Source organism: Pongo abelii, chromosome 7 (genome assembly GCF_028885655.2).
Source record: "Pongo abelii isolate AG06213 chromosome 7, NHGRI_mPonAbe1-v2.0_pri, whole genome shotgun sequence".
Classification (NCBI taxonomy): Eukaryota; Metazoa; Chordata; class Mammalia; order Primates; family Hominidae; genus Pongo; species Pongo abelii.
In genome coordinates, this window is record NC_071992.2 from 132,600,873 (window position 1) to 132,625,340 (window position 24,468).

At 40.5% G+C, this 24,468-nt stretch overlaps 1 long non-coding RNA gene across 1 annotated transcript in view; it reads right to left on the reverse strand.

The window, feature by feature from the left end:
- LOC129047513 (uncharacterized) overlaps nt 1-23,939 on the reverse strand; it is a 64,710-nt gene extending 40,771 nt beyond the window's left edge. Inside the window, exons 1-3 of the long non-coding RNA XR_008509249.2 lie at nt 23,771-23,939; nt 23,158-23,241; nt 22,910-22,984 (exon numbers count right to left, since the gene is read on the reverse strand). This is a non-coding gene — a long non-coding RNA (uncharacterized LOC129047513). The remainder of the gene's footprint in view (nt 1-22,909; nt 22,985-23,157; nt 23,242-23,770) is intronic.
- Nucleotides 23,940-24,468: the final 529 nt, after the last annotated feature.

A 24,468-nucleotide genomic window follows, 5' to 3' on the forward strand; every position in this document is an offset into this window, starting at 1 on the left:
AATAAAGACAGGTATACAGTGGGTTTCCCTTGAAATACAAGAACACAGCATATTTGAGACCAGAACTGCGATCTGGAGCCTTACGGGCCCTTTAAAGAGTTTCGGGCTCTTGGAGTTATTGTGCTTGTGTCAAGGTCACTCAGACCCATATGCAGTCTGGTTTACAATCATCTTTTTAAAGTCTTGCTTTATATTTCCCATTCCCAGCCAGAACCTTTTATTTGTGATGTTTAGTTCTTTATTTGTATTTTCTCACCCCCATTTTTATTGCCACTAGTATTATTTCAGCATCATTTAATTTTTGATTCAGACTTGGGTTACTTCCCCAGCCCTATCTTGCACCCTCCCCTCTTCGGATTCTGCTCCCCAAATTTCCCCATTCTCTTTCTCTCCAAGTACCTTGTCACTCCCTCTCCTCCATGCTCCTCCAGCTCAACCCTCCTGCATGCTTCCCTGTAAGCACCTTCACAGGGAAAGCTTGCCCTGTTCCTCCAAGCCTGCATCATTTCATCACACCTCCAGGCAAAACTGAATCGTGCATTTATCATGTGTAAGCTATCTCTTTACCTATCTGTTCCATGCCCTAGATCCTGCACTCCATCAGAACAAGGACTGGGTAATTCTCTCCTTCCTTCCCAGTGCCTCACTTAGAAGGTGTTCTGTAAATGTTTGTCAAATAAATGAATGTCTACCTAGTGGCTACCAGCTATAGGCAGCAGGTAACATCCTCCAGCTTTTATTGTATGTGTAGATTGACAGTCTCTTGTTACAAAAGTTATCAGATTCCATTTTTAACGTAATGGTGCCTTATTTGTTACTTAGATAACTACTACCAATAAGCCCTTAACCCTTTGTTCACTCTTCTCTCTGCCCTTAAACAGAACACCTCTCTTATTCTAAAACAATCTTCATGACATATTTAGACCTCTCTTATCTATCCAATCAGTAATTTTAAACCAAGTGTAGGAAAGAAATGCTGTGAGAACTCCAGATAACTAGTGAGGTAATTATTGCCTTATCTTTACCTTAAAGTCTAAAAAAATAAAAATTGCTTCCCCAGGCCTAAGTGATTATCCTTTCTGTGGGTACAGTGATTTTGATAGAAGAGGCTAAAGATCTGTGAGTGGTAGCCAGTCCATTATGTGTAGATGTACTTTGTTACTTCACGATAGTGGCCGGTATTTCTCTTTTCCTCACTTCCGATTAGAAAAAAAAGAAATCTAAATTTCAAAAATGTAAGTCATTCTCCTTAATAAACTACAAACTCAACTGAATTCTAAGGGAAACATGAGTATTTATTTCAGACATGAGCTTAATTTTGAACATAAAAGCAGATGAGACACCTCTCCAGATAGAGCTGCTGTAAACTGCTAGAGTGGTGTAAATCCGTGCTTGAAAAGGCAGCAATAAAGCAAGGATCACTTCTTCCCAGTAAACAGCAGAGTCGTGATAAGGCCGGTCTTACTCTCATTGGAAATGAACCCAGGCAGTCCAGTTCAGAGCTCCTGCAGCCTCTCAGGAAAACAAGAGCAGTCCAAACAATCTTTGCAAAGACCCCAGAAGAACAGAACACAGACTGCTCTTTTCAGAAATTTAACGATCACAAGAAGCGCGAGAGATAGGGAAGTTGCATGAAAGAAAAGCAGGGCCAAGAAAAAGCATTTTCAGGGAAGGAGAGTTTGGAGCCTGATTTTAGCTTGACAGGAAAGAGCTAAGGGAGAAGGAGAGATTAAAGATAAGAGCAATGGGGGTGGCAGGTGGTGGAAATTCCCCTGCCCCCCGCCAGAAGGCTGTAATGCGTGCCGGTCTGAAGAGGGGTAGACAGATTCGACTTTTAAAGGCGATGAGACTCTGAAACAAGAAAAAGGAATGAGCAGAACACGGGTGAAGATAAAAATAAATTTTGAATCAGAGACAAGGGAGGTTGAGAGTTCACCGTATATGGCTTCAAGGATCGCTGTGAAATAGGAGGTAATTTCATCTGCTGAGGGAGGGAAGTGGAAGGCTGGGGACTGAGCAGAGCAGTGTAAAAAGGCCCGAGAACACCTGCTCAGAGGAACAAGATGTGTAGGTAAGAAAGATAAGTACGAGGCTTGCCAAAATTTACTCAAGACTGCAATTCAGGAGCAATTTTACTTGTGCTTCAGTGAGCAAGGCCTTGAGAAAAAGGAGTTTGGGGTTTGACACTTTTTTATCCTACATAATTACCGCTTGATACCAGCGAGTTTATTAAAGCTCTCTTGCTTCATTTCCCCTATAAAACAATTTAATAATACTTGCCCCTTTCCTACCCCATAGGACTTTAACAAGCATTAATTAATATCTTCAAAGTGTCCCAAGTGCCTTGGGAAAGCACTGGACAGGATCTTTTCATATCTATTATTCTCACAATTGCATTTCCACACCCTCTGTTTAGAATGAGTTGGAATACAATCTTAACAGCTTCCTTCACTTTATTCCAAAGTGTGTGTGTTAAGACTATCTGAAATCAACCATTGAGAGGCATCAGAAGCAAAGAGAACACAATCTAAAATGTTATCCAGATGCCATTACAGCAAAAAGAAGCACTATTAGGAGACGTTACAAACAAAACTTGTAGTCTTTACAGAACTCATTGACCTATAAGTATGTAATGAATCAAAGCAAAGCATTTCAAACTGACCCTCCTCGCAAAATGCCATGACCTAGTAGACAAAAACCCATAACTACTAATGAAATACACAATACAGTAATATTGAATACTTCACTGCATGATATAACAATATCTCAATGCTAAGGAATCCATTATTCTATATCATAATTTTTCTAGCTTTATTGTTTAACGTAATCCAAATCCCTTCTTTCCTCCCTTTATCTTGTTATTCAACAAATCTGTGTTGATCACCCATATGTGCAAGACGTATGTTAAGCCTGAGAGAGTGTGCATAGCATCCACCTAGCTATGCCTGCCCTTCCTCTTTCATTAGCTAAAATGCTGTCATCCCTTTATTTTTACTTCTTTTTGAATGGAGCTCAGATAAGTACAGCTGAAATTCTGTACCAATGTATTAGTCCGTTCTTGCACAGCTGTAAAGAAATACCTGAGACTGGGTAATTTATAAAGAAAAGGTTTAATTGGCTCAAGGTTCTGTAGATTGTACAGGAAGCATGGTGGCATCTGCTCAGTTTTGAGAAGGCCTCAGGAAACAGAGTCATGGTGGACGGTGAAGGAGGCACATCTTCCATGGCCACAGCAGGAGGAAGGTGAGTGGGAGGTATTACACACTTTTAAACAACCAGATCTCATGATAACTCACTCACTATCATGAGAACAGCAATAGGGAAATCCAACCCCATGATCCAGTTACCTCCCCCCCAGGCCCCACCTCCAATATTGGCGGATTATAATTCAACACGCGATTTGGGTGGGGACACAGATCCAAACCGTATCAACCAACACCACCTTCGTTGTATGGACATTATTTATTGGTATCGGTATGTGGAGTCCTCAGTAGCACCTCTGATACAAAGAATTTGTTAACCTTGATCCAAATGACTGCTTCACAGGCCATAAAATCATTTGGATGAAACCATCACAACCTCATCTATGGGTAGAGGTCACTTTCACAAGTTGATTTCTGATAACAGCAGCTGTGTGTTTGTAGGATGTAGTCGCTATGATGATATGGGGAGAGACGAGGAGAAAGTTCTTCCTTTATATAAAGTTTTGCCAAAGTTTGCTCCTTTGCACTTAAGTTGAGATATGATATAGTATATCTGATTTCCATGGCACAGAATTGAGCTTTGAAGTCAGAAGAGTTTCTTCAGATTCTGTAAGCAAGACTTAGATTTTACTCTCCTACATTATCCAAGACCCCAGGATATAGCAAGACTATGGTTGGCTGGATGGAGAAAGTGGGGTAGAAGGAGGAAAACAGAATCCTGTTACAAAAAAGGTAAACAAAACAAAATCTCAAAGCTAAAGTCATAAAACTGACAATACAGCATTTCCAGTCCACAAACTTAACGTGGCTATGATTTAGGTTTTGTGAAGTGGAATTTGTCTTGAACCCCCAACACAATGTGGAGAGAGCTCAAGATTCTTGTGACCATTCCACAACTACAGACATCAAGAAAATTGCATGCGTGGATATGTGACATGCTCACAATTCCTTTTACAATTCTTCAAATTTGTATCACCTAAAATTACCACAAATCCAGTATTCTTTGTGTTTTACATTTGTTGTGCTTGAGACTAATTTCACAGTTGCTTTAACCCTGATGGAGAGCGAGTTCAAATACTTTCCCAAAAGACCTCACAAAATAAAATTGTCATCAATGTCCAGAAATTTTGCCCCAAAATAATAATAAGGAAGCAAAGGTGAGGGCAAAGAGACAGATGCAAACGTAAAAACCAAGCTAAGCAAGGGAGCAGGGCCAATTAGAGCCAATGCAATTTCCATATGGAGAGAGTTAGGATTTCTCAAGTCGCAAGTATGGCAGGCTATTCTCCTATGACAGTAGCAACATCTTCCATTGCACGTGTTTTCCTAGAAATTTGCCATTTTTCCAGCAAGATGGAAGTCTATGTCCCCTCCCCTTGAACGTGGGCAGGTCTTTGTGACTAGCTGACCAATCGAGTATGTCAGAAGTGACACTATATGACTTCTGAGGCTAGCTCATACAATGCCACTCACATTCACCTTGTTCTCTGAGGATACTGTCTCCAGAACTCAAAAAGCATGTTCTGAGGAAACCTAAGCAGACCATGCAGAGGTCTCCATGGAGAAAAGCCAAGTTGCCAGCCCACATCCCACTCACCTCCCCTATGTTTTGTATATATTAAACTTACCATTCTGTTCTCTAATGATCTATCAGTTTTTTTGTTTGAATCACTGCAGCTTTATGAAATGTTTACTACCTGTTAAGGCAACTTGCCACTCAAGCTTCTTCATCTAATTAGCTACCCCTGTCCAAATTGAAAACTATAAAAATTAACGATATGAACATTTCAGTTATACAGGACCTCAAGATGTCCATTATGTGACACAGTGATATAGTTAATAAGGATGTATTGTACACATTGGCCTTCTGTGTCCACAGGTTCTGCACCCGCAGATTCAACCAACTGTGGATCAAAAATATTTGTAAGAAGAAAACAATAAAAAATGCAACAATTAAAAAATACCAATTTTTTAAAATACAAGATAACTATTTACGTGGCATTTACATTGTATTAGGTATTATAAGTAATCTTGAGATGATTACTTATAATAAAGTAGGAGGATGTGCATAGGTTGTATGCAAATACTACACCATTTTATACAAAGGACTTGAGCATTTGCAGATTTTGGTATCTGCAGGGGGTCCTGGAACCAATCTCTCACGGATACTGAGGGATAACTGTACTTGAAAACAGCCAAAAGAATAGATTTTATGTGTTCTCATCACACACAAAAAAAACTCAATGAGATAATGCACACATTAGTTAATTTGATTTTGGCATCCCAAAATGTGTACATCAAACATGTTGTACACTATATATACATAAAATTTTTATTTTTCAGTTAAAAAAATAAATTCACACAAATGATTTTAAAAGCTATTAAAATTACATGCACACATCTATGTAAATATACATAATGTTAGTTTCCTAGGGCTGATGTAACAAAGTCATATTTTTTGGAGGACATAATTCAGATAAGACTGGGCACATTCAGGGTGGTATGGCTGTTGACGAGGACATAATTCAATCCTCAACACACACACCACACTCTCTGGGAACTTTGCTATATGATAAGTGCTAAGAATCTCAATTAACTTATTTTCTAAATGTCAAAGCAGTTTTCCCCCAGTAACATATTAATTAAGTCATTCTCTTTATATCATTAGGGTTATCTCCTCTACCACATATTAAATTTTCATATGTTCTATGATGATTTGAACACTCCATTATGATCTATTTTTGTCTACCTGCCCAAACACCACATTGCTTTACTTATTGTAGTTTTATAATATGTTTTAGTAACCTGCAGGATAAGTACCTCTCATTGCTCTTATTTTCCACAATGACCTAAAGCTATTTTCACTTGTTTATTGTTCCAGATAATTTCAGAGATGCTTTCTTGAGTTTCATCAAGAATTGGGATGGTATTAAACATACATAGTAATCTAGGAAAGATACAAGCTCCCATTTAACCCAAAAAGATTGCCCAGGCAGGTAGGGCTGGGCAGATGGGCCTGAGCTTTTCAGTCCCTTTAGTCCCCAGAAACCCACCTCCCATCCCGTACCAAGACTCCTGTTGGATCCACAGATGGCATCCACAGCTACTATTTATAGCTTACCCAGACTTCAAGGAGCCTACATGGCAAATCCTTTGAACTCTGCCTTTAAACCTGGGTGACCTCTAGACTTCCAACCGTCTATACTGTATCCCTGATCTTAGGCCGTCTGTATCTTCCTTAAAATGGGCCTGGTTTCCTCATAGCCAACCCAGCCCACCAACCTTCTGTTTGCCACATCCTTTCCTCTGGCTCCAAAGGCAGCACACAACCAAGCTGTAAGAACAGGCTCCAGGAAGACAATGAGATAAAATAAGGTGTACAAACCCAAAGGTCTCAGGATGTGCAACACAGCAAGACTAATGTGGCATCCTCTCATCCTTTCTTAACTTGATGACACAGGAGAGCTGGCTACAACTATTGAGTGCCTGTCACTTCTCTATTCCTGACACTGTTCGAAAGAAAAAAAGAGGAGGGCGGAGGTGTCCATCAACATCCAAAACATTTTTCCTCTTTCGCAAGTTAGTTTCCTTGCTGCAGAAAAGCACAACATGGACCTAATGAGTTGTTTATTTGCTTTTACATGCTCTGCTACAACTGCCACAGCCTGTGAATGAATATATCTTTGCAACAGCCAACTGCTTTGTAGTAAAGGGACCAAGACCACTGACTCTTCTCACTATAGACCAAGCTAGACAACAGATCACCCCAGACAAAATATTTTTCTTTTCTACCTCTTTCTTTTGCCTTCCCCTTCTTTTGTTCCTTTGATTTAGAGTTCTGTGATGCTTAATGAACAATACACTTCCCAGCAAACACAAAGCAAGAAAAATTCAGTTAGGATTATAATCACAGTTTCAATTATTTACACATGTTAGAAAATATTGCCATTGGGTTCTCTGAGTTATTCATGCTGTTTTCTTCCATTTTGAAGTGCTAAAATATTAGCCCTATTCATTACAAACCGATTGTTTTTAACATGATTCTTCCCCCTCCCCTTGCCCATCTGAAATCCAATTTATAGCCTGCTAAAGGCTTCATAAGTTTTTTATGGATTATTTCCTGGGGTCACATTAATCTGGTTCCTTGTTACTTTACACTAATTTCACTTTGCCATAGTAAAGTAAGGAGATTCGATCTCTTAGGAATTAATCCATAGAGACCTCTTAATGAGGCAAAGCTGGAATGGAGCAAGCTACAGTGTTTAATTCCCCCAAGCACAATGAAGAAGAAGGAAGAGATCATCCTGCCCTTCCTTGGAGTGTAACCTGGAGCCAAGTTCTGGGAAGTGACCAGGGCATGGGTGAGGGGCAGAACAGAGCAGAGGAGAAGTGAAGCAAGAGAGCTGTCCATCAGTGGGGATGGCAGGAGGCTGCACACTCCTCTGCCTTCAGTGTGCAAGGCCCAGGACCATGGCCCATGCAAGCCCTGAGGAGAGGGGGCAAAAGAAACAGCAAACCAGCCAGATGGCACGAAAAGGGTTTCCTTGCTCGAAAAGGGTTTCCTTGCTCTTACTGAGCATACGCTGACACACAAGACCTAACTTCTCTCTCCTGAGCCCACTTTGTACACACTTTACCCTTTGCCTGTGCACTTTTGTTTTCAGTGGAAGCCCTCATGAAGAAATGTCTTTAAGATTCTGCCCTCCTTTTCTCTCGTATTGAAGGTCTAGGGTTCTTACGATTTCCCTTTCCAAGAAGCAAAAGCAACAAACTCTTGCAACGTTTTGCAAAGGATTGAAGTGAAAAACTTACACTTGAAGAGAAATTTAGCGGCACTCACAAGTTGTAAACTGAGGATAAAAATAACTTGTAGTGGTTATCATTATTATAGAGAATTGATAGAGAAAATAGAAAAGGCACTTAAAAAGAATATATGTTAAGAGAATATGAAGAAAGTACATGTAAAGCCCCCAGCACAGTGGCCTGACATGAATAGGCACACACAAAGGGTAGCTGTTACTATTCACATTATTATTATATTCTCCAAGAATTTTCCAGATTTTTGTCATTTAGCATTGACTAGCTACTGGAAACATTTTTAGAACAACTGACATTTTTCATAAAGCACTTTCATATATATTATCTTGCCGAATTTTCACATCAGTGAGATAAGATGGGCAGGTAGTATTAGCACTTTTTCATAGATAAAGAAACTAAGGCTAGGAGGGCTAAGTAGCCACTAATAATTAGCAGCACTGGTACTAGGACTCAGGTCTTCTAATGACCCAATAAACATTAATTACACTGCTTCCTTTAAAGGAAAGGACAGACAAAACTCTCAGGTGGCATGGCTGTGGTTCACAAACTGATTCTCAAAAGATTACCATGCTCACTGTTAGAGGAAACACAATGCCCACTGCTGAAGTAACCATATGCTAAGATTCAGCTGGACTCTCCCCTGTTCTCTCTCCCTATGTCATAGGGAGAGTGGCTGATGTGGTTGTTGACTTTGGGAGAAGAAACAGAGCATGCTTTTCTCAGCCCTTTTTTGTTTCCTCTCTTCCTAACTGCCCCCCTGACTGAATATAAGGGGCTACCATCTGGAGAAGACCTGCATTATTCCTGGTACGTAAGAGACTGAAGGAGCAGTGGATGTAAAGTGTGTCTATTCAGAGTTGAAATATCAGCAAATTCGTATGGCCAATAAATGAACGTCACATGCTCCATTACTTTATCAGTAATAGAGCTGACACAATCCATTGATCTCTGTCTTACTACTGGATCCAACCCTCTAATTGGAAGGGCAAAAAAAAGGTATATTATGTATTGACACCTTGCCCTCTTCCCCTCCCTCCAAGAAAACCCAACATGTAAAATATCAACAAAAACTAGGCACTGCTAGGGAACTGTGCTCAGTTATGCAGATGGAGGAGATTGCAAGTTACCAAATCTGGACACTGATATGAAGCCAGCATCCAAGCTAGAAGATTACATTACCCCATTGTTATCTCAGCGAATAATTTCATTTTATAGAGACATTAGAAGAGGAAAATATTATCTCCTGGACTTACTGAAAAGATTGTTAAATTGTGTGTTGCAGACATGATCAGAATCTTCCAGGAGTTCAAATCATCATATAACAAAAAAAGAAGTTAGTGATCGACCCTAATATGATAGTAAATTAAAAACAGTCATAATATTGATGGTAATGTTTGTGAATAGTACAATGAAGAGCAGCTCTGAGCAATGGTGATCCATTGATTTGCTCTACACCAATAAATCCACTAAAACCTCTAAGACAAAATGTAGGCCAGTGCTTTAATTGTAAAACCACAGTTAGCAAAGTTCTCAGTTGTCCTTGGTTCATCCATCAGTTCTTCCTCAAAGACATTAAAAACATATCCTTCATTTATCAGTTTTTTTAATTTGTGAAATGCATTACTTCATATATTTTCATCTCTCCTTGATTTAGACATAGTTGCCAACATACTTTCAGAACCAAAATTAATTAAAAGAAATCAAGTTCAGTGATTAGGCATTGTTCCTGATATTTTATCTTAAGTGGTAAAATGATGGGAAGAAAAATCAATAATTAATGTCTTCTTTCTAGCATTAAATATTTCACACTAAAGCAAAAAACTCTCTAAGAAGACTTCAGGGCAGAAAAGTCCTTCAACTATATGGAGATCCCCATTTGATGAAGAGAGAGCACTGGGATTTTGGCATAATCAATTGTCCCATAAATCTATCCAAACTACAGTAGGAACTAAAGTTTCCAGTGTGGCACCTCTGGGACAGAGCAAATAGAAAAATTGAAAGTGGATCGTGTCTACACATGAAAGAAGAAATATAAACAGCCTCACAAATAACCATAAAATCAAAATCAAAACAAATTTTTATTTTCACCTATCAAATTATTACAGATTTTTAAATAGGTAATTGTCTGACTTCCACCCCCAGCAAAGGAACCAGTGCTTGCTGAGGCTAAGTGAAAATCCAGAAGGCAGAACATGTGCTTGGACCCCTCAGCTGAGCTGATCAGAGATAAAGAGTCAGAAAAGTGAAGGAAGTCAGAATCTAGGCAGAAAATTTAAATTCAAATACCCAGAGAAAGATTGGGAAGACCGGTAGATCTTGGAAGTGCCAGAGGCAGCGTCAGAAGCAGAGCACAGAGCCAGGAAGCTGAGAAGTTCTGCTTCCACGCAAAAAGGAGTAACAGGGGACAGATTTAACTTCTCACCTTCAACAACTAAAAAGCTGGACAACATACTATGGAACTACAGTTTTCAAAAATTGGACAATGGGCAATGTAGAATAGTAATCTTGAGAGAAGGGAAATAAGTTAAGCCCTATAACTGACCGAGCTTAATACTTGGAGAGCATTTTCAGGCCACAGCACTGGGAGGAGGAACCCAAGCAAAACTCACCCATGTCCCCGAGTTGAGAAAGCCCAAGGTGGAAAAAACTCTGGGGCAGAGGAGGAAGCTTCAACGTGATAAAGTTCTGGATATTTGCAGACGGGTCCCCTGAAGCTTTTTGCTAACTATTGATTATCACACGCATGTGAGAAAACTGCCAAGGCCAAAGAAAGAACCACTGGAAAAGAGCTAGCAGAACGATCTCCAGGGAAAACATAGGATGATGAAGAGTTGTTGTCCTCACCAGCCGGAATAGAGGAACTCCTAACATGCAGGACATTAAACAGTGTCCTCAGAAGAATATTGCCCCAGGAGTATGGCCAAATTAACCCTAGGCTGAAAGATGCTCTAGATTTCCCTTAACAAAACTATCAATGAATAAAGGAATCCTAAGAAAGGGGAGGGGAGGGAGCCAAAATTATTTAAAAGAATAAAAAACTTAGCAATCAACAATATGAAATACACAATATCTACATCAAATCAAAAATTACCAGGCATGCAAAGAGACAGGAAAATATGGCCCACACGGAGAAATGCCAATCAACAGAAACAGACCCAGAATGACACAGAAAATAGAATTAGTAGATAAGGACACTAACTAGCTACAAGAAATATACTTTATATGTTTAAGAAAGTAGAGAAAGTTCTAAGTATAATTAGGATGAAGTAAAAAGATACCAACTAAACTTATAGAAATTACAAGAACAACATCTGAGATTTAAAAAATACTGCTACATATGATAGATTTTAAAGCATGTCCCTAGATATGACTGACAGATTAGATGCAGAAGTAGTGAATATAAGAAAAGGCAATAGAACTATACAACATGAAACATAAGGAGAAAAGATACTGGAGGTGGAAAGACACAAACAGAGATTCAGTGAACTATGCAACAGTATCAAGTGAACTAACATATGTGTAATTGGAGTCCCAGAAAAATGGGAGGCACTAATATTTCAATAAATTTTTTTCTAAATTTGACAAATATCATAAAACCACATACATAAGAAGCTGAATGACCACCAAACAAAAGAAACACAAAGAAAGCCACATCAAGGCAAAGGATAATTAAATCTCTGAAAACCAATGATGAAGAGAAAATCATAACAGTATCAATTACATGAAGAGGAAGAAAACTAAGAATAATAGCAGACTTCTGATGAGAAACAATGCTATCCTGAAGATAATGCAATGTTGAAAAAAAAAATACCTGGCAACCTAGATTTTTATAGTCAATGAGCCTATCTTTCAAAATGATTAAAGTGAAATAAAGACTTAAGGAAAAGAGACAATACATACATACATATATACATGTCTTTTATCCTATGTCAACAGGTAGGAACATGAGACAAAGGACTAGACTGAGGGAAGTGAGGAGGAGAGGATACTCGTTTATGTAAATTGTTCAGGAAACCATACCCTGTAGAGGTGATATTTGAACCGCCCTGAGGGTGGCGGTCATGAAGACATCTGGGTAAAAATCAAGGCAGGCAGAGAGGACAGCAAGTGCAAAGGCCCTGGGGCAGGTGTATAATTGGTGTGTTCCATAACAACAAGGAGGCAAGAGTGGTTGTATCAGAGTGAATCAGAGGAGTAATAACAAAAGGTCAAGAGGGCACAATCAGGAGCACAAAAAGAAACCCTTTAGGAGGCAATAGCAGCTGTCCAGGGAAGAGATGTGGGCTTGGAGCAGGATAGTAGGTGTGGTGGGCAGAATAATGGCTCCCAAAGAGATCCACATCCTAATCCCAGGAACCTGTGAATATGTCACCATGCCTGACAAAAGTCACATTGCAAATGTGGTTAAATTACGGATCTTGAGGTATGGAGATTATCTTAGATTATCTGGATGGGCTCATTCTAATCATGTGGGTTCTTAAAAACAGAGATCCTTTCCCAGCTGTGGTCAGAAAGGGATGTGACTGTGGAAGAATGGTCAGAAAGATGCTACATTGTGATCTGAAGATGAAGGAGGAGATTACAACAAGCCAAGAATGTGAACAGCCTCTGGAAGCTGGAAAGGCCAAGGAGACAGATTCTCTTCTAGAGCCTTTAGAAAGGAACTCTGCCCTGAATCACTTTGATTTTAGCCCATTGAGACCCCTCTCAGACTTCTGACTTACAGAACTGAGAGGAGAAATGTGTGTTGTCTTAAGCTACTGAGTTTGTGGTCTTGTTACAGCAGCAACAGGAAATTAACGTAATGGGTATGAAGTCTGAACTATCACTCTGACCACAGTGGAAAGAACTAAATGGAGAAGAGAAGGGGTGAAACAGAAGGCAGAGAAGAGTCAACAATCAATGTTGTCCATTCTCTGTCCAGAGTTCAGCTCTTGCCTTTACCTCTTATTTTAAGAGTTATTCTAATGCGCCTCTACTCATGCCAATCATAACAAGAGAAACTTCCATCATCCTTAAAAACTTAGAACAAAACATGCTTATCAAAATGTGGAGTGGAAGGTGGATGCATTACAGTGAAGTTCCAGCTAGAAGAGAGTTCACACAGGCTGAGCCTAACAGAAAGTGACAGGAGTAATCACCATTGTGATGATCCCATAGAAATCAACTTTACTAACAATAAAATTACATTGCTAGATCTCTGCATTGGCAGAAATCTCAAATCACTTTCCATTGAAGTATCTCCAGTGTTTTTCGCTAGCTCCCTTCTAGGGTGGGGCAGGGCATGTGAAGTAGATATCCATCACTAGAGCAGAGCTGTCATCTACAGAAACTCTTTGGCTCAACTGGGAGGATTGTCAAGACCACCCCTTGAGTGTCAGCCTCCTACAACTCTGTTTCCAGAACCCTGAGTCACTCTTAATAATCTCAGTGAGATCAGTCGCTATTCTTCATGCCCACATGGATGAAAGTCATGGCATGACATTTATTGAGCCTGAGTTTCTACAGATTCTCAGCATCTGGCCTGCATCTGGGCCCCCTCAGAAGGGTGCCACTGATCATCAGAATTCTTTTCTTCTTCTCAGAGCTGCCTTCTCCAGCCCATAAACTTTCAGTGTCTCCAGTTCTTGCTTCTCTTTTGTGGAAAGAGATTTCTTTTTCTGTGGTAGCAAGATATTGAGGATATCCAGAAGAAAGTTCATTCTCATTTTCAAACAGGACGTATAGGAGGTAACCCACACAACAGAGGACATGGGCTTATGCCACAGATAATCGGTGCCTCTTCTTAGAGAAGGGAGGGTCAAAGAAAACAATGATTGGTATCAATCTTTGAGCATTTACTATGTGCCAAGTGCTATGCAAAGCACTCTACATATAGCATATCATTATATCTTAACACCACTTTGTAGCAGGTATCATTATTTTCACTTTAAACATGAAGGAATTATGGCTTGAAAAGCTTAGATAACTCACTAAATTTCTTACAGTGAATACATAGCAAAATCAGAATTCAAACCCAGATCTGTCTGACTCCAATGGTTTGAATCACTCTATCAGATTATGAAAACTCCTGAATTCCTGGATCTCTCTCTCTCTCTCTCTCTCTCATTTTCCAAACTCTTAAATGTAAAGTTGATCTATTTACAGACTGAAATAGAACTCACATGCCCTAGACAACAACTACAGCCTCCGACAGTCTTATTCAAAAAAGTATTTAGGATGTTTGCTACCTAGAGCTATGGATTATGACAAGAGCCCAGTGAGCTAGAAATAAAGAAGAACTCAGACTTGGTTGAAAAGATTTATTTTTAACTGCACTGGCATATCTGTATTTCTATAAACCTGGCTGTTTCCTCTCATTTATCCACACCTGATATAAGCCTAACCTTTTGGTCTGTGGGGCTAGTGATTCTTCCCATCACTGTTACATCTATTGATGGAATCCATCCAGATCACCACCAGGAATCTAACCACTAATCCTATTGTCGGTATAGCACAGCAGTTAAGAATGAGTGATTTGGTAGAGAATAGACTTGGGTTCAAATCCCAGCTCTGTCACTAACTAGCCCTACAGTCATAGGTAAATCACAGCTTTCTACAACTCGTTTTCCTTTTTTTTTTTTTTTTTTTTTTTTTGAGAGAGAGATAGAATCTCATCTCACTCTATTGCCCAGGCTGGAGTGCAGTGGCGCAATCTTGGCTCACTGCAACCTCCGCCTCCTGGATTCAAGCGATTGTCCTGCCTCAGCTTCCCAAGCAGCTGAGACTACAGGCGTGCAACAATACGCCCTGCTAATTTTTTGTATATTTTTAGTAGAGATGAGGTTTCACTATATGTTGGCCAGGCTGGTCTCGAACTCCTGATCTCAGGTGATCTGCCCGCGATGGGCTCCCAAAGTGCTGGGATTACAGGCATGAGGCATCTCGCCCCCGGCCTACCCTTTCGTAAAGCGAGGATAACAGTACTTCGCAGGGTTGTAATAAAGACAATGAGGTAATGTCGGTAAATCTCTCAGCACAGTAGCACATAGTAAGCAGTCAACAAATGTTAGCTATTAGTGCTATTACCACATAGCTCAGGGCACAAGTGGCAATTAAAACCAAGGACAAACAACACAGACCAAAGCAATGAGCCCTTCACTCTCTGAGCTTCGAGAGAGATCTTAGCATTGTGCATTCCTCTGAACAGGGCTGATGCTGGGCAATCCAGAGAGGAAAGCTTGTCGTTAGCACATCAACTCTGTTTCCTTATGGTCTCTGGGTGTAGTCCTCCAACTAGCCATGGCCTGTCACACCAGGCTCCTCTCCTGCCCCTGTTCCCCCATTCCATCTCAGTGGTCCCTCCAGTGGAAGCTCATGAAGATAATTTTGTTGGGATAAGAAGAAGAAAATAGTAAGTTGTTGATTTATGTTTTTTATATTCCTTTAAACTTATATTTGATGTATTTATTTTTAAATGAAGATAATATTTGATTACATTAATATTTGTATTTAACCCATGCATACACATATAAATATATTTGGGATATGTACTCAAGTTTTTTTGAACTAATAGGGTGTGAAATCTGGAAAAAAAATTGAAGGTTAGAGTTCTATGCCATTTCTAGAGGGATACAAGGTTATAAGCACAAGTGCTTTCCAGGGCTGTGCCCGTAGACAAATGCATACAGCCAAAGGACGCAGTGGAGAAAATGGAGGACTGAAGAGTTTATGCCCAGCCTCCAGCTGTTCAAAATCAAAAATAGTCTGAACATCTGTAATTATTTTTTAATAAACATTTGCTGAGCAAGTCCAGGTGGCAGGCATCATTCAGCCCATGGGGAGCTGCAGGGTGAGCCCCCCACCCCATGCCTTCTGCTGATTTCCACTGGTCCCTACTAATGTGTTACCTTTGAAGTCAGTACCGAGCCCTAACCCAGATTTTCAAGGCATCTTGAGTAGGACTCTGGGCTGGGAGTCAGAATAACTGGATTGAAATCCTGGCTGTCTTCCTTACTCGTGTGACCTGTCATTCATTAAGTCATTTAACTCAGAGATTAAGTTTTCCTCATCTCTTTATGGAATAATAATACTCACTTCAAAGTGTGTTGTGACATCTAAGTAAGATGATGTATTTGCAAGGGCTTCAAAGACTTCAATGACTGTTGAATGTAATTCACTCACCCCTGTTTCAGCTTAGCTGAGAGTAGTGATTGATTTATGGGGTAACACTAGTTGACGGTCTACTATGTGGAAGAGAAAGGAGAACTATTCCGTGTTATCCCAGGCGTAAAAATCCAAAATAAAGAAGAATTTGGGGAACAGAACGAAAAGTCTGCACTTCCTTGCCAAATATTGGATTCCCAATCACAGACATGTTCAAGTTGAGGTTATAAGTCTGGAAATTGTGTGAAGCAGGCTCAGATTTTGAATGAGAAGTTTGGAGTAGACAACTTTTACATTCCCTTCAAACATTCAAATTTTATCATTCTAGGCCAAATAAAATGAGAACTAGTTAAAGAATAACATAACTTCCAGCAAATTCAGGCCCTCCTGCAGGTCAAGGGTAAAAAGAAAACTATTTGGGCACAGAGGTGTCTTCAAATCACACAATTTAATTCATCTGCAAAGGACTTGAATCCACCTCGCGTATTTCCCTCAAGTACTTGCCATATAGAATAAGTTGTTTGACAATTCACTTAGCCTGTTGTCCAAGACTACTTGAATTATTCTACACACAGAGATGTGATACTAGGCACTGAAGATGAATAAATCACATCAGCTGTCGAAACTATATGCAACTCATTCACAAGTATGTTATCTTCAGCCCAGACCTTGCCTTTGAGGGCCAGACCAATCTATTCAACCTATAACCTACCATCTCACTTCAACACTTCCTAAATAAGTTTATCATCTTCCCCTTCCCCTCACCTTCTAGGCACCACTATTCATCTTTATTCCCTGCCCAGAAACCTAGGGGTCACCCTTGGCCCCATTTAGTCTTCTATTCCCCATATCCTGTGACTTTTTATTATTATTATTATTTGAGACAGAGTCTCACTCTGTTGCCAGGCTGGAGTGCAGTGGCGCGATCTCGGCTCACTGCAACCTCTGCCTTCCGGGTTCAAGCGATTCTCCTGCCTCAGCCTCCTGAGTAGCTGGGAATACAGGCACGCACCAACATGCCCAGTTAATTTTTTTTTTTTTTTTTTTTTGTAATTTTAGTAGAGACGGGGTTTCACCATGTTGACCAGGATGGTCTTGATCTCCTGACCTCGTGATCCACTGGCCTCAGCCTCCCAAAGTGCTGGGATTACTTTTACATTCTAAATATCTCTTGAATATATCCACTCCTTTCTAGCTCTTTCATCACTACTACCTTAGACCAAGGTTTCGTCATCTGTTGCCTGGACCGCTATTACAGCCTTCAATGTCTTCCTCATCCACCCTTGCCCTCCTCCCATTGTTCATTACATGCATTTCCCTTCGCCTCTAAAACAAAGCTTCAGAATGAGCTACAAGTTGCTACGGTGTGTAGCTCTGACTCACCTCTCAGTCTTAGCTCTTTCCTGCTCACTTCACTCTTATGCCTTGTGAGTTCTTATTCATTCTTCAGATCACCACTTAAGCATCATTTCCTCAAGGAAATTTTCTGTGACCTCTCTGACCAGCTCAAATGTGCCTATGTTAAGCTCTTAGAGCAACATGTAGTAATTGCCACAGATGCAGTTGCATATTTGTGTAATTCTTTTTATTAATGTGTATTTCCCCTTGTAAACTATACAACACATGAGGGCAGGAACAGTGGTGCTTTTTGCTCAGGGCCTGGAACATAGTAGGTCCTCAATCAATAAATAGTTAATAGCTAAACAGATCAATAAGTGATGAATGAAAACAAGAATGAAAAATATATATTCTTGTGCGAGTCACTTCGTCTCTCCACGCTTCATTTTAACTCTGAAATTTGGAGGCAGGGGAGTGGGTAAGGAATGAACAGGAGAGGGAATTAGATGGCATCTAGAATAACTGTTCTAAAAATTTTTGGTTCCAAATGCAAAATTTACACAAAAAAAAATACTGAAATAAAAGATCCAAAAGGAAAGTTGTGCTCATGCTGAGCTCACAAATACATGCCTTTTTCCCCCATAAATAGAACAAACAGATGCTATCTGCAAGGCCCACAGCACATCTGCGTGGATGAAGCAGCAGCACTCAAGCGTCCTGGGAAAGGAGTGATTTGCACGTTTGCTATCTGGTGTGCAGGAGCTCACACATTCTTTTCAGATAACACTGCAATGGCAATGTTCAGAGATACAAGTTCTTCAAGTTCACCTTCAGTCCCCATGCTAAAGAAATATTCATGCTTTTAAAAATAAAATAAAAAGAAAGAATTGCTGGCTGAAGGGTTTCTTCCCTCCCTGTCACTCCACTTCCTCAAGCTTCCACATTTCAGTGTTGTCAAGTTATCATGTATTAGCTAATCAAAACAAAGGGAATACAAGAAATGACTAAAAGTTTCATGACAAGTATGAAAATCGCCTGAAGGATGTGGTGGCATCAGCCATTCAAAAGACTCTACTTTTTTCTGAGAGCATAGGACTTTGAATTCCATACAGTATGTTCTTCTTAAGGATCTCAAAATCTCTCTTTTTAAGAATTTAAAAGGTTACTTGGTACGGAGTTTTCTTAAGCCAAGTAGACAAACTGAGGCATATAATGTACTTTTTCCCTTTCCTTTTTTTTTTTTTTTTTTTTTTTTTTGAGACAGAGTTTCATTCTTGTTGCCCAGGCTGGAGCACAATGGCACAATCTCGGCTCACTGCAACCTCTGCCTCCTGGGTTCAAGCGATTCTCCTGCCTCAGCCTCCCGAGTAGCTGGGATTCCAGGTGCATGCCACCACGCCCAGTTAATTTTTTGTATTTTTACTAGAGACGGGTTTTTATCATGTTGGCCATGCTGGTCTCAAACTCCTGACCTCAGGTGATCCACCCACCTCTGCCTCCCAAAGTGCTGAGATTACAGGCATGAGCCACTGCGCCCGGCCCAGAATGTACTTTTTAAAAACAAGGCAGTAGCTGAAATAAATTGAAAGTGATTTCTTTATTCCCACAAGAGATAATGTAAGAAAAGAGGTGGTAATGGGAATTATTTGCCCTGGGAGCCCTGGCTGCAGTGCAGCTTAATCTAATTTGCATATGAAACTGGGAGTTCCTGGAATTACATTCCCATGTGGCCCCGACACTCAGCACCACTGACTACATGCTGCCTTGTTCATGGTAACTGGACATTGAGCTTAGGGAAAGCAGCAAAGTTCAGCCAGTCACTTAGAAAGACGGGCAAAGAGACTACTCTAAAATTGTGACATCTCCTTCAAGAACCTTCTGTAGTTACTGAAATAAACAAGGGAATACTGTATCTACTGACAGTTAAGCCAAAAAAGGAAAAAGTTAATGTTTCCTACTCAATATATTTTCTCCTTTCAAACTTCAGACAGCTTCACTCCACCACACCCAGCTACTTGTGACTGGTTCCAAAGAGTGACACTAACTGATGAAAGATGACATTTTTGCAATCCTTTCCCTCAAAAGACTCATGGTGAGGTGGCCCTTCTCCACTAGACTATACACTTCATCATCCATGTCCATCTTTCTGTCCAAGGAGGGACAAGTTCCAAGGGGGAAATCATCCTGCCTCAACAGCCCTGGATCAAACCTTGGGAATTGAAACCAGGGATGTGTGGATCAGCCGGGAGTGCTGGCTCTCCCCTCGGAAGCTGAGTCACCGACCTGGCTGGTTTATTTAATCGCTTGGAAAGTGGTTAGATTGAACAGGACATGTAGTGATTAGTAATTCAGACTGGTCTCAGAGCTTCATGTTTTTTACTGTGAGACGCCAACTGCAGCCTTTCTCTTGGAGTCAACAGGAAGTGAGAAGAGCAGGCCAAATTTGACACCACTTGACGTAACCAGAGATGGACTTCAGCCCTCATTTCTCCACCCAATAACACAGAGATTTTGAGAGCAAGCCCTTCTGGTTAAACATATCTACCAAGTACCAGGGGCGGAATAAAGAAAGAAGAATTGAAGAAAACCTGCTTTGATAACTCCAACTTGGCTGTTTCTTATTAGCTGGCTCTCATTTAATAGAAGAAGCAGCAGGAGGAGGAGAGAGGAGGGGGAAGGGAAGGTATAGAAAGGAGGAGGAGGAGGAGTGAGAGAGGGGGAGGGGCAGAAAGTGGAGGGAGAAGGAGAAAAGGAAGGGCAGCAGGGGCAGTAGTAAAGGGAATCACCTCAGATACAGATGTGAAGATGGCAAGAAGAAAAAGAAATAATATTTATTAAATAAGCTACTTCTCAATCAGAAAAAGATTATGAATGAGGCAAACACAGAATCTACTTTTCTGATGATTTTTTTTTCATTATGCCACATTTGTAGAACATTCCAAACTGGGCACAGCAATACATAGCCACGTAGTCAGAAGTGATACAAATAGACTTTTTATGAAACATTTCCTATTTCTGGTTACAATTATGTTGCAATGATTGATTCATGGTCAGCTATTTCCAACTACAGCTGTGGTAATAGCAATGAGATTTAAAATTTGATCATTTCACATGGGGGGTTTAGTGAAAGAAAAAAATATGCAATACCTTTGCACTCACCTCTATTTTTTTCTCTATTTTATATCTTTCCTCTCTAATTCATCCTATACTTAGTTCCAGATACGTTTTCCTAAAATATCACTGCTGTGAATGTGTTCACCTGATATCAGGACGTTCATTCTCTAATGAAACTCAGGACAAACGCTCCATTGGTATGAAGGGGCTGGAATTATTATTTTAACTACCCCTCCTCCAGTCCCCCTGGCCAAGAAAAAGTTTCAAGCTATGTTATTAGGAAGAATATACATTTTTCATGTAACACCAGATAGGATGATTTTTAGAAAAAGAAAATATATATGATTACAGGAAGCTTGGTTTATTTCACATTCTTTAAGAAGGAACTGGAGGCCGGGCACGGTGGCTCACGCCTATAATTCCAACACTTTGGGAGGTCGAGGCAGGCGGATCACCAGAGGTCAGGAGTTCGAGATCAGCCTGGCTAACATGGTGAAACTCCATCTCTACTAAACATACAAAATTAGCTGGGCGTGGTGGTGCACTCCTGTAATCCCAGCTACTCAGGAGGCTGAGGCAGGAGAATCGCTTGAACCCGGGAGGCGGAGGTTGCAGTGAGCCACTGCACTCCAGCCTGGGCGACAGAGTGAGACTCAGACTCAAAAAAAAAAAAAAAAAAAAAAGGAACCGGAGCCCCTGGAAAGGAATACCCACCCACCCACTCTTCAAGGCCCCAGAGTTTCTTTTTCCTGCCTGCTCACCCTGACCCCTACCTATGCTACCTGCCTCACCTCAGGGAGACATCAAACACTGGCACCTCCTCTATTGTAGAGTCAATGAGGACTGAGTGCAAGGTACAATCTACCAGATCTGCTTTACTGTGTATGGATGGCGGAATGTCCCAGGGAAAGGGGGCATCAAAACGCGGAAGAATTTAGCAGGAGAGTCACCCTGAGAGAAAGAAAGAGGGAATAGGATCCAGGAAAAGTGTCTATGAGGAAAACTCTTGGAAGGCCTAGGCAATATGGCTCCATCTCATTATATGGGATAAAGGATTAAGCTGGCTGACTAGACCCTGTTTCTGATTCTCCCCTCTCCTCCTCACAATGTATGACTCCGAGGCAATTAGTTACCCAAACCCTTCGGTAAAAAAAAGAAGAAGAAAAAAAAAGACCAGCAATCACAAGTGTGGAATGAGCGGTTGACAAGGACAATCCTAGTATGACACTGCTCATTATAAGCTATGGGGAAAGATATCCCTTAAAATGATGAGGACATCCCTAAAGATATCCTTAAGTAGTCTAAATCATAATACTACCACTCCCCAATCCCACACTGAACTTCTGCCTTCCCAGGAGATATTCTAAGGGTCCAGGTATACCCAGGCTCTAACATTGGAGGAGCAAAAGCCCCCTTCAATTGGGGAAAACCAAGACACTGAAAAGAAGCCTTCCTTTGACTGCCTTCTCTGTGTCCTCCACCTGACTGCTGATGTTTCAATCACAATTTAAAAAGTTTCCATCCTCAGTTTTATGAATTCGTGTGTCAGAATAATTGCTGATATTTTATTCTGAATGTGTCACTTTAGGTGGAAGGGTTTACAGGCAGCTGCTCCATCCCAGCCACATTTCTACCTGTGGATTATACAGAAAGCCAGCCTGGCCTTGAATAATTTTAATTTCATTTTTCTGGGTCCCCTACAACCTACTTGGAAGCCAGCTTTCATTCATCTTGGTTACACAAGCCCAAGAGTATCAAACATGTCCTATATCAATAGTTACAGCACTTGTCATACATGTCTACAATAGTCATTTAATGTATGTGCCAGAATGTATCATGCGTTCTTAATCAATTTCTTTATCTGTAAAACAAATAATAATAATACATACCCATAGCCATAAAGTTGTGAGAATTAATTGAGTTAGTATGGCCTATATGCCTAGACCAGGCATCGGAAAACTTTTTTTTATAAAGGACCAGATAAAAATAATTTCAGTTTTGCACTTTATACAGTCTGTGTCTTAACTACTCACCTCTGTCACTGTAGAGCAAAATCAGCCACAGACAAATGAGTGTGGCTGTGTTCCAATAAAACTTTATTTACAAAAACAGGTGGTGAGCTGGATTTGTCCCACCGGCAGTAGTTTAATGACCCCTGTCTTAAACAATACGTGTTCAATAAATTTGTTATTAGAGTTATTATCTTAATCAGTACTGACAGTTCTCCATTTTCACATTTGCTTATCTTTCCTAGTAACATTTGTAATTGAATTCTGGATATGTTAACTTACCCATTCATCACTGAGGTCACTGATGAGGAAAAGAAATGGCGGAGGACTTTTATCTTGCTTATACGTGTATAGCATCTAGTGGTAGAAGAGTGTAATTGCAAGGTTTTTTTTTGGGTTTTTTTTTTTTTGGTTTTTTTTTTTTTCATGTCCTTGATCTTTTTCAAGCTCATCTTCAGTAAGAGGGCAGCTTACTCAGTCAGCCCACAGTGGGAAGGTGCATCTGGATGACGAGGACAAGTCAGACCCACCTGTTTCCAAAGATGTTCCTAACAGGCCTTTGCCCGGGGGGTTCTTATAACGCAGGGTTGCATGTAGACAATCGAAAGTATTCACTAAAGGGATTTAAAAATGACCCTGTGTGCCGGGCGTGGTGGCTCACGCCTGTAATCCCAGGAGTTTGGGAGGCCGAGGCGGGAGGATCACCTGAGGTTGGGAGTTCCAGACCACCCTGACCAACATGGAGAAACCCCGTCTCTACTAAAAATACAAAATTAGCTGGGTGTGGTGGCACATGCCTGTAATCCCAGCTACTCGGGAGGCTGAGGCAGGAGAATCACTTGAACCCAGGAGGCGGAGGTTGCGGTGAGCCGAGATCGCGCCATTGCACTCCAGCTTGGGCAACAAGAGCGAAACTCCGTCTCAAAAAAAAAAAAAAAATGACCGCCTGTAAGAAATAAGCTATTATTTATTAATCCATCAACTATCATCTGTGTACGTGTGTTTCATCATACTAACAAATACTTCAGAGAAACAACAGAGTGTAGTTATGTTTTATCTTAAAATTAGCCTTCATAAAGTATTCAGTGATCTCTTAGCATGAAGCAGAGGCAGCCGCCTCAGCCAGGTCAGGTCTCCCTTTACCTCCTTGGTGCCTGCTGCCTATTGACCACCTTCTACCCCTCATTTTTATCTATATTCCTTGCTCGTTGCATTTCATACGCTACTGCCTCCCTTTGTTGCCAATAACGCCAACTGTTAGAATTCTCAGTCTCTCTTCTATTGTGTAGAGGTTAGAATTTAAGTAGATAGCATCTTCCTAAGCCAAGGTTCCAGAACTCTGGTTCTTTGTCTCTAACATCTTCTGCTGAGGCTCTGTCAATCATCATATTCTCTGATAAATTTTTTGATAGATAGATGCCTGAAGATAATTTTTTCCTGTCTGTTATTAGGATGGAGATTAAGAGGCAAATTTTTAAAGTGCCATTATTTAACAGAGAAAAAAATCTTCCTCATTGTGTGTTCCTCCACTGAACAGAAGTCATTTATGAACATTGTTTAGGTTACTCTATAAAATAAATTCTGAGATGTAGTGATCTGATTTCTGATTTTTTTCCTCCCCTGGAATCAGTAAGAAATCACTGGGTTCACCTCCCATCAGCAAGTTCATATCTTATTTACCACCAGGGAGTTCATATTCAAGTTCACGTCTCAGCGGGGAGCATGAGCTGAGGGCTGCGGCTTTCAATGCTTTGTCAGCATTATCAGAGGAAGCTTCTGATAACCTCAGATAATCTTCCAACTCCCAAATGGCTCTGCCCCCTTCTTCCTGAACTTCTCAG